Below are 10,575 nucleotides of genomic sequence, written 5' to 3' on the forward strand. Positions count from 1 at the left end.
CGCCATCGTGTTGGGATTCAATATTTCGACATTAATTATGTCATCATCAGGAATGAAAAAATTATCCATATTAGCAAGCTTATATGCACTAGTACCAAAAGTGTTTAACCAATCAAAACATTTATCTCTAGTAGGTGACATAGCAGTGATTTAAACAAAAGCTCAAAGCATTCTTACTCTAATGATCAAAGATACCTACAAAAACAAAGAAAGCTCTTTTGAAGCTCTGAGCCCATTGTTAAGCAAAGGGTGTAGTCTACGTATAAAGCGTTCGCTATTCTTCAAGGTGTGAAATTCACTCTTTAAAAGAGTGAAAGATTTCACTCGAAATTCACTCCTTTAAGAGTGGGCCCTGTAGGCACTCTTCGAAGAGTGGGTCACACAGGCACTCTTAAGAAGAGTGAAAATTCACTCCATTAGAGTGGGATTTCACTCTTTTGCATTTAGAGAGTATCTTTCAATGTATCTGAGATCATTATAAACTCACTATCATCGATTAGATATGCCATTTAAGCCAAAGCGTCCAGGGGCCTTTCGTACCTGGACCCCAACCGGGGGCCCTTGGCGAGCCAATGGTCCACAGCCTGCCACTGTTCGTGCTGTCGGCACACATTAAGTGTCACCCGATCTTACTCTGGGAAATGTCTCAAGGTGGACAGGTATGTTAATGAAAATGAAATAGTTTAAATTAATAAACGGGAGTAATCTGAGTCACACATATCTTATTATAAGAAAGAGGTGTGAAATTGTTAAACCGAGAAGGGATGTATAATATAATAATTAGTTGAGTCGCATCGAAGAAGGGCACTCACACGATGTAATCTTATTTGAAAAGCTTGATAACGCCACGTCATGTTTTTCAAGATACAGGCGGGATGTACTTTATACAGCTAATCATTTTTATTTATATTATTATTGTAGCCCTGAAAAATATCGAATGAAAAACTTTAAATCGAATATGTACATTCGTGTAATCAACGAATCTATATGTCTCCCAGGTTCGTTTGAACAATTCTGGATTCGCTTGTTTACGATTTGCCGGTACTTTGGTTATGATTTGGGAAGATAATATGCCGGGGTAAGTAGGCGAAATTTATGGCTCTCAACTTCACAAAATGTAAAATAATGCATAGGCCCTATGTCTAGGTAGTAGTAGTACTACTAGTCCCATGATCTCGATTGGGGAATACAAGCTAAACAATTTTCTTATTTAATTGTTTTTTTTTTACTTTAGTAAAAATCGATTAAATTGTTTTTGTTAAGTAATTTAATCCCATTATAGATTGCAATTTAAATGAATGATTGGATTGTCATTATTCTTAAATTGTTCAATTCTATTGCAATTTGGAATTATTATTCTGGGGATTTTTTGTAGTTAGGTAAAATAATTGATCTGTATAATATATTTTTTGTAATTGGTTATTGAATGATTTGTAAATCTTTTTAGGAATTGCTAATTAATTACATGTTTGTAGCTAAATTTATTATTGAATGAAATGTAAATATTTAATTGAATTTGATTTTAATGTAATTTATTAATAAATGATTTTTTCCGCTTTTTGTCTATATGAATTTCTCTTAAATTGTATTTTTGTTAAATTTTTTTTAATGTTATTGATCAAATAGAATTTTTATTGAATTGCTTTTAAAAATATTGTTGTAGTTTAAATTAATAATTGAATGAATTGTAATTTTCTATTAAATATTCGCCTTTAACAATTACTTTGTATGTTTTGTTATTCTAAAACCTACGTATTTTGTTTTCAATTTATTCTTGATCTCGGAAACGCCACCGAATCTGGCCGATCATCCTCCATTTTCGGAATCTACACAACAAAAATTGATCTGAAAAGTTTGATAAAAATATTCCCTCGTCGAGTGGTGATACCCCTTTCTACTAGAGTATAGCCTATATGAGTTAATACTGGATTTAACTATCAATGTTCATCATCATGTCGTATTTTATTCAATCATCAATTAATAAATCAATCATCTGGAACACCCAGACATGGTGTAAACACATTAGGCCACAGTGTCAAACAAAACTGAAAAAATACTGCTGAAACTTCAGCTTAAAATCCTCATAGTACGGTCCAGTCAATTTGCATATTGGAGTACTTCAGGAGCGACATTTATATTGATTTCATAGGTTACCGACTTGTACATTGTTGGGTTGTCTGCGCAGCGCCAGAAACTACAGTACTTGCTTTTAAATTGTAAATTAACAATTTTTTTAAAAATTCATTTTTCATTTAATTTTCATCCATCTTCCCCCTTTAAATTGTACTTTATTTTATAAGATTTTTATATAATGTACAGTGCGTATTGGGTTTATGTATTTATTGTTATCGTTATGTATTTATTGTTATCATCTTTGCCCTTTAAATTGCACTTTATTTTATAAGATTTTTATATAATGTAGATACAATATACAACATTTTATATAGTTGTAGCCCTCCCTCAGATGGTGCCCTCAAGTGTGAGATATAACTTTGATGCGTATTGTAACAAAAAAATATCAAATATAAGCATATTGAATAAGCTACACTGTCAAACAAGCGGTACACATCAAGCAGGCTTTTCTTTGCTAGGTTCTGTTCTTCTGCTGCAATATCCCCCATAAATGTTATTAAGCATTATTATTCTTATTTAATTATTTACATTATCTAGATAAACACTAAACATGAAAATAAAACAGATGATAACAAAATGAAGACAAAATAACATTTATTTTCCTCTGTAATGAAATTTAATGAAAATATACAGTATTTTGTTTAAAAACAGCAAACAAGATATTCAGTGGCGGCGTCAGAGTTCAAAATCTGGGGCGATTCAAAATTTTGGGGGAGGAGGAAAGTGAGGGAAAGGTAAAATTTTAGGCGGGGGGGGAACATCATATTTTTAGATGTCGCTAAATATATGCTGAATGTGATCCAGGGGGCGAAACCCTCGAAAAATATGACAATGTAGGGGTTTCATATTGGATAAATACCATACATATTTGTTTCATGTTTAAATATATTCTGTGATAGATTAAAGGGACTGGTAAAATAAGTTGTGCTAATGTCATCGTTAGAAGGTTAAGTGCAAGCAAGAAATGAAACCAGACTACAAGACTGATTGTTTCATTTGTATAAATTACAGTACTTCAACAATTTGGTATTAAACATTATTGTACAGTCAAATATATCACAACCGATCTACGTTTCTTGTGAATGTTTCTTAGAAACAATCTGTGTCAATACAAAACTTAAGTCCTTTTCACACCATCAAATTGTATTTGACCTTTGACATGCCAAAATATAGTCATGATGATGTCACAACATGCCCACATATAATTTTTTTATTTCCATCACATCCAACAGCAAGTACACTCGCCACTTACAGGATGGAATGATGCTTTATAAACTAAGTCTCTTAATGAGGCTTATGTATAGGAATTGATTTTAGTCGTGAGAAAATGTCCTACTGTGACAGAAATTGAACCCAGACCCTGGGATCAGAAGGCAAGCATCTCAACCACTGAGCTATTCAACAGGCATTTCATAACTATAAATGGGCATACAACAGTTTTTTTTTTTCCTTCTCAAAGATATTTGAGTGTGGACAAAGTAACCGAAACCAAAGATAATAAATAGCAAAAGATAGAGCACTTCGCGATACAATGGAACGCTCCATGAGAGCGTCCATGAAGAACAATTTTCCTCCATCCGAGCGGCGGTGCTATATCTTTGATTGGTTCAGAGCCGTTTGGATTGGTTGGATAACTCTCTGGTTCGTTTGTTTTCATTAGTTTCTCCACTCCATGAAATAATTTTCCACCATTCTAGAAACGACGGACGTTGAATCAAAGTTAATGCAAACTACGTGAAGACCTCATTCTTTTGCTATTTATGTTCTGTGCTGAAACTAAATATTTAGCATATAGTACAAAGGATTTGATTTGATTTTACTTTATTCGGCTTTATACATACAAAATTACAACATACATTTTAAAATTTCACAGTAAAATCCTGAGTCCATAAAAAATCGACAAAACACACATAAGAAAGACTACAAGCATCAAAGCCAAGTATAACCCATAAAGTCTATGAATGACTTATTTCCAATAGAGTCCTTTGAACTCTAAATGTTAAGGATAGATTATCAGATTATTTATTCAGGCAAAAGATAAAATATACAAAATATAATACAATAAAAAAAAACATAACATTAACAAGTACATTAAATAGGCCATAGTCGTTAGCTGCCTGGAAAGCACAACAGTCTAAACCACTGTCCCAAATAGGTGTGTACTGTACCTCCAACTAATGACTACCTGTACTAAGATAATACAAATAATATAAACGAAAGTGACTAAAGCATTACATTGTAATATTAAGCCTAAGATATATCCATATTGATGCTAGCAATAATTGAAATATTATAATTTAGTTATACAAAATTTATATTAGAAATACATAAATTATACGTATAATATTATATATATATTATTATTATATATTATATATATAATTTTTTATATATATATATACACACACATATACATACACATACACACATATATATTGAGCTAAATAAATTATTGAGTTTTACATTTTAAAATTTATTTTATTTTGTTTTTTGTGAAAAGGAGAAATTGGTAACACATGCTGAAATCTCATAATTGGATGTAGTATAAAGTAAACTAATGTTGTTACATTGTTAGAAACTACCTCTTTGATAAAGCAAGCTGTGTTAATGCTATTTTTTAGGAAGTACAGTAATTATTCAAATTTGTATGTTTCTTGTTAACAAAGGTGGCAGAAATGCTATTTTTAAAAGTATTATAATAAAATTGTATTTTTCTTGTTAAAGAAGGCACGGGCAAGTCAAGCTGCGTCAATGCATCTTCTGAACATGTAATTGATGAAGTTTTACAGAAATGGTGTGTAGACAAATTATATTATAATTACATTTAGGCTACGTGCATTTGTGAATGAAGGATATGAGAAAAACGAATGGTGTCAAAGACATCCTTAGGAAGACAAGCACAAGTTAGCAGTAAAACTGTGCAAAACGTATTTGTTTCTTGTGAAAAAAAGTAGTTGGTAACAGAAGTTGAAATACCATGGAAGAAAAAACAAGGTTTCATTTTTAAAAGCTATTGTATTCCAATAATCTGGTTTATACAGTATTTTAGGAAGTATATTAAATTGTTCACCAAAACGAGCTTTTAGAAGTAAAAACAATAAAAAAAGAGATTTGCTGCCAAAGGCGACCCAAGGCTGAACATGTGGAGGCATTTAATTGACAACACCCCATTTAACATTTTCCAAAACTGACCATATACTTCTGACATAGTTTTCCTACACATAGACGAAAATTATATAGGACAAAAAATACGCCAGAAACCACTATCTTGCCCCTGGCTCCAGTGGTAGCGGACTTGATTGATCAAGGCGATGGTGACGATACAGCAACTAGTCGACACTCTAACCATGTGCGATTCCCTCCCCTTGAAGCCTGTGACTAAGAAAGGGCTTTTGGTTCCAGTAGAATCGTGAGGTGCTACCACATTGCTGCCAATTATAAGAGAATGGATTGCTTTAGGTTTCATTGTGTATTCTGATATGTGGAGAGCAAACAATCAAATTGCACCGATTCCAAAGACTGGAGTAACAATTAATTATGCAGAGGCCATGTTGTCGCATGCAAAAGCTAAAATCAAGTCAATGATTACATGGCAGAGTTCATGTTGTTATGTGTATCACCATTTTATAGCTTTTGGCACCAAATTGCATCAGAGTTGTATATCGGTCATTTGACACTTTCAAAGTCCCTGAACTAATATAGACATTATTATTGTTATATGTTAAAGCTACCAAATATTAACATACACCTACATTATTATTATTATTATATTATACCTCTTTGATAAAGCAAGCTGTGTTAATGCTATTTTTTAGGAAGTACAGTAATTATTCAAATTTGTATGTTTCTTGTTAACAAAGGTGGCAGAAATGCTATTTTTAAAAGTATTATAATAAAATTGTATTTTTCTTGTTAAAGAAGGCACGGGCAAGTCAAGCTGCGTCAATGCATCTTCTGAACATGTAATTGATGAAGTTTTACAGAAATGGCGTGTAGACAAATTATATTATAATTACATTTAGGCTACGTGCATTTGAGGATGAAGGATATGAGAAAAACGAATGGTGTCACAGACATCCTTAGGAAGACAAGCACAAGTTAGCAGTAAAACTGTGCAAAACGTATTTGTTTCTTGTGAAAAAAAGTAGTTGGTAATAGAAGTTGAAATACCATGGAAGAAAAAACAAGGTTTCATTTTTAAAAGATATTGTATTCCAATATTCTGGTTATACAGTATTTTAGGAAGTATATGAAATTGTTCACCAAAACAAGGTTTTAGAAGTAAAAACAATAAAAAAAAAGATTTGCTGCCAAAGGCGACCCAAGGCTGAACCTGTCGAGGCGGATTATTAATTGACAACGCCCCATTTAACATTTTCCAAAACTGGCCATATACTTCTGACATAGTTTTCCTACACATAGACGAAAATTATATAGGACAAAAAATACGCCAGAAACCACTATCTTGCCCCTGGCTCCAGTGGTAGCGGACTTGATTGATCAAGGCGATGGTGACGATACAGCAACTAGTCAACACTCTAACCATGTGTGATTCCCTCCCCTTGAAGCCTGTGACTAACAAAGGGCTTTTGGTTCCAGTGGAATCGTGAGGTGCTGCCACATTGCTGCCAATTATAAGAGAATGGATTGCTTTAGGTTTCATTGTGTATTCTGATATGTGGAGAGCAAACAATCAAATTGCACCGATTCCAGGACAAAACTACCAACTTGGTACTGTAAACCGTACACGACACTTCGTTGACCCAAAGACTGGAGTAAAAATTAATTATGCAGAGGCCATGTTGTCGCATGCAAAAGCTAAAATCAAGTCAATGATTACATGGCAGAGTTCATGTTGTTATGTGTATCACCATTTTATAGCTTTTGGCACCAAATTGCATCAGAGTTGTATATCGGTCATTTGGCACTTTCAAAGTCCCTGAACTAATATAGACATTATTATTGTTATATTGTTAAAGCTACCAAATATTAACATACACCTACATTATAATTATTATAATATGAACAATGGAAAAATCAATAGTTAATTAGTATTGGTTCTTGTAAAGGAAGGATAAAGCAAAACAAATTGTGTCAATAGCATTCTAATGAAGTAAACGATATACCTCTGCATTCATTAGAATGAATAAGTAAACAAAATGCAGAGGTATATTCATTAAAAAAAATGTCATTTCTTTTGTTTGAACTTCTTATTGAAATTACCATAAACAATCTTACAAATCATGTCCTGGGAATATTTAGTATTGTTCCAGGCAAAGAGGGGGTGGGTAAATCAAGTTATGTCAACGCCATTCTAATGAATGAATAAGTAAACAAAATATTGTTATAATCATTAAAAGATTTGTTTGATGACCATTTTTTTTGCTTGAACTTCCTACTGAAATTACCATACACAATCTTACAAATTATGCAAGTATTCCTGGGAATATTTAGTATTGTTCCAGGAAAAGAGGGGGTAGGGAAGACAAGTTAAGTCAATGGCATTGTAATGAATGAATATATTAAAATATGTTCTAGATGGAAATTTTGTTTCCTTCTATTTTTTCTATGCTTGAAGTACTTTAATATTGAAATTACAATAAACAATCTAAGAAATTATGTAAGTATTCCTCAGAATATTTAGCATTTTGTTACTTAGTCAAGAGGGCGTGGGAAAAACAAATTGTCATTTAACTTTGATTCAACGGCCACCGCGACCTGCCGCTAGGGATTCGTGTGAGGATGCGCCCTTTTCTCAGATGCAAGTCCAATTTTTAAAAGAGCTAATTGAAGACGTAGTCGCTCTGAACCGACCGGTTAGGCCTCGGTCACGTTCCCCTGTGCATAGTCCCTTATCGGAGTCGTCCCGGGACTCTAGTCCAGTGCGGGACATGGATGTTTTGTCCGTCCGGGCAGAGAGTAATTTGTCAGATGAGGCGCCAGTGCAGCCGGTTCCTCCCGCTGTAGCCCCTGCAGTGCAGCTGGCTCCTCCTCATGAAGAGCCGTTAAAGCCCAATTGTTCCTTAGTAAAGAGGGTTCAGGAAAAACAACTTGTGTCAGTGGCACTTTCGTAAATGAATAAGTTTAAAATGAAGAATCTTACAAATTATGTAAGTTTTCCTGAGAATAATTAGCATTGTTATTTGTAAAGAGGGTGTAGGTAAAACAAGTGGCTCTTACTTTTTTCCAGGAAAATTTGTCCTAAAATTACTTTCTTGCATTCTTAAACATTTTCTTCTTTTTCTTAAAATTCTTATTGAAATTACATTCTTACAAATTATGTAATTATTCCTGGCAATATTTAGCATTGTTTCGAGAAAAGAGGGTGTTGGAAAATCAACTTGTGTCAGTAGCACTTTAATAAATGAATAAGTTTTCTTCTTTTTCTTAAACTTCTTAATGAAATTAAAATAAAGAATCTTACAAATTATGTAAGTTTTCCTGAGAATACTTAGCATTGTTACTTGTAAAGAGGATAAAATTACCAGAACTAGTGACAAAAATTCTAAAGGTGAAGGAAATTACTGAATACAAGCAAGAAGATTGTGCATTCCATGTCAACAATTCTCTTCCACCACAAGTAATTGATGGTAGTAATGTTAACCTGGGTGTATGGTGGGAATATTATGCAAGTATTCCTCAAAATATTTAGTATTGTTACTAGGAAAGAACGTGTTGGAAAAACAAGTTTTGTAAACAGGTGGCTCATACTTTTTCAGGAAAATTTGTCCTAAAATTACTTTTTGCATTCTAAAACATTCAATCATTTTTACAGTGAATATTTTAAGGGTTGATTCTATGGCTTGAAGATAAAATTAAAAAATAGGGAAGAGAAGCTTGTGTAAAAACATGGCTCTTGTTTTTATTCGAGAAAATTTGTCATAATCAAATTATGTATGTATTCCTAGGAATATTTGGCATTGATACTAGTAAAGAAAGCCGATAGACACATTTATGGCTTAAAAACAAATTATGCAAGTATTCCTGGAAATATTTAGTGTTGTTTCAGGTAAAGAGGGTGTAGGAAAAACATGTTGTCTCAATGGCTTTCTAATGATGGAAAGGGTTTTCATATTCTTTCTTGATGGCAATTTCTTTTGTTTGAACTTCCCATAAACACTCTTACAAATTATGTTAGTATTCCTTGAAATATTTAATAATGTTCAAGGTAATTAGTAAAGAAGGCATCGGAAAGTCCCATTTATGGCTTAAAAAAAGAAAATGAAAATGTTTTCATATTCTTTAAGAGATGTTCTTGATGGCCATTTTTTTGCTTGAACTTTCCATAAACAATCTTAAAAATTACATTAGTATTCCTTTAAATATTTAATATTGTTCCAGGTAAAGAGAGGGTGGGAATGAATAAGCTTTTTTTTCTTTCAAATTATGTAATTATTCCTGGGAATATTTAGCATTGTTCTGAGAAAAGAGTGAACGGGCAAGACAAGTTGTGTTCATTGTATTAACCCTTTCACTGCGCATACCTGGTAGAAAAAATGTTGTTGAATTGCGCGTATCCGGTAGTACCGGGTATTTGAAAATAATATTTTAAATATTAGTCTGGTGTGCACGCGCCCTGTATTGTTTTCTTCCCTATAAACTAGCAATGATTTCCACTTGGAAAATAGTGTTTACCAGTGGTCTAGGCTGTAAAATGGTGGGAAAACGGCCTCACAACAGGTGATAAAATGTCAAAAAATTTGTGAAACAGTCTTTGGTGCTACAGACAGCAAGGAAAAATTTGATATGAATAATTCATGTAATTCGTTTCCAAATTTCTACAGTTTCTGTAGATTCTAGCAGTGAATCTGTCGATGATAAAGGTGATTTTTTTTGCTGTCAAGCAGTTTTATTTCATGAAAGACAATCATTGTTATTACATTTACGAATTGACTTATATGGGGTATACTGTAAATGACTTATTGTTAATACAAAAAACACATTTTAGAGAGATGTTTTTGTTCATTTTATGTATCTTCATTATCACATGAAAAAAACAACATTCCATATGAATTTCTTGAAAAAAAAAGTAAATATTTTACAGAATTTATAAAAAAAAGGAAAATTCAAGTTGAACACCACCACCTAATTTTGAAAAATTTTAATTTTCCCCACATAGGCCAGCCTCTTTTCCACCCAACACTCAAAAAGAATGTCAAATCACCTCTTTTAGTATTTTTTGGCATTATTTCAAAATCACCTTTTTCCCTCAAAAAAAAAAAAGGCCCAGCACAGGGGGTGCATTTACCTGCAGCAGTGAAAGAGTTAAGGAAAGATTTAGCAAAACAAGTTGTGAATATTCAGTACAGTATTGTCCTCGGAAAAGAAGATGTGGGAAAGACAATTTGTGTCAATTGCATTGCAATTAATGAGTAAGTAAACTAAATGCTTTTGTAATCCTCAAAAGATGTTCTTGATGACCATTTCTTTTGCTTGAACTTC

At 32.8% G+C, this 10,575-nt stretch overlaps 2 long non-coding RNA genes across 2 annotated transcripts in view; one reads left to right on the forward strand and one right to left on the reverse strand.

The window, feature by feature from the left end:
- Positions 1-2,730: 2,730 nt before the first annotated feature.
- On the reverse strand, positions 2,731-6,044 carry LOC117114047. The gene is made up of 2 exons (XR_004446289.1): positions 5,910-6,044; positions 2,731-4,715 (listed from the first exon to the last, which is right to left on the reverse strand). It is a non-coding gene; the product is annotated as an uncharacterized LOC117114047 (long non-coding RNA).
- Positions 6,045-9,737: 3,693 nt separating this feature from the next.
- Positions 9,738-10,575, forward strand: part of LOC117114048 — an 8,325-nt gene continuing 7,487 nt past the window's right edge. The window contains exon 1 of the long non-coding RNA XR_004446290.1: positions 9,738-9,813. This is a non-coding gene — a long non-coding RNA (uncharacterized LOC117114048). The remainder of the gene's footprint in view (positions 9,814-10,575) is intronic.

Source organism: Anneissia japonica, unplaced genomic scaffold, assembly GCF_011630105.1.
Source record: "Anneissia japonica isolate Jap-2015-1 unplaced genomic scaffold, ASM1163010v1 scaffold288282_len32542_cov153, whole genome shotgun sequence".
NCBI lineage: Eukaryota > Metazoa > Echinodermata > Crinoidea > Comatulida > Comatulidae > Anneissia > Anneissia japonica.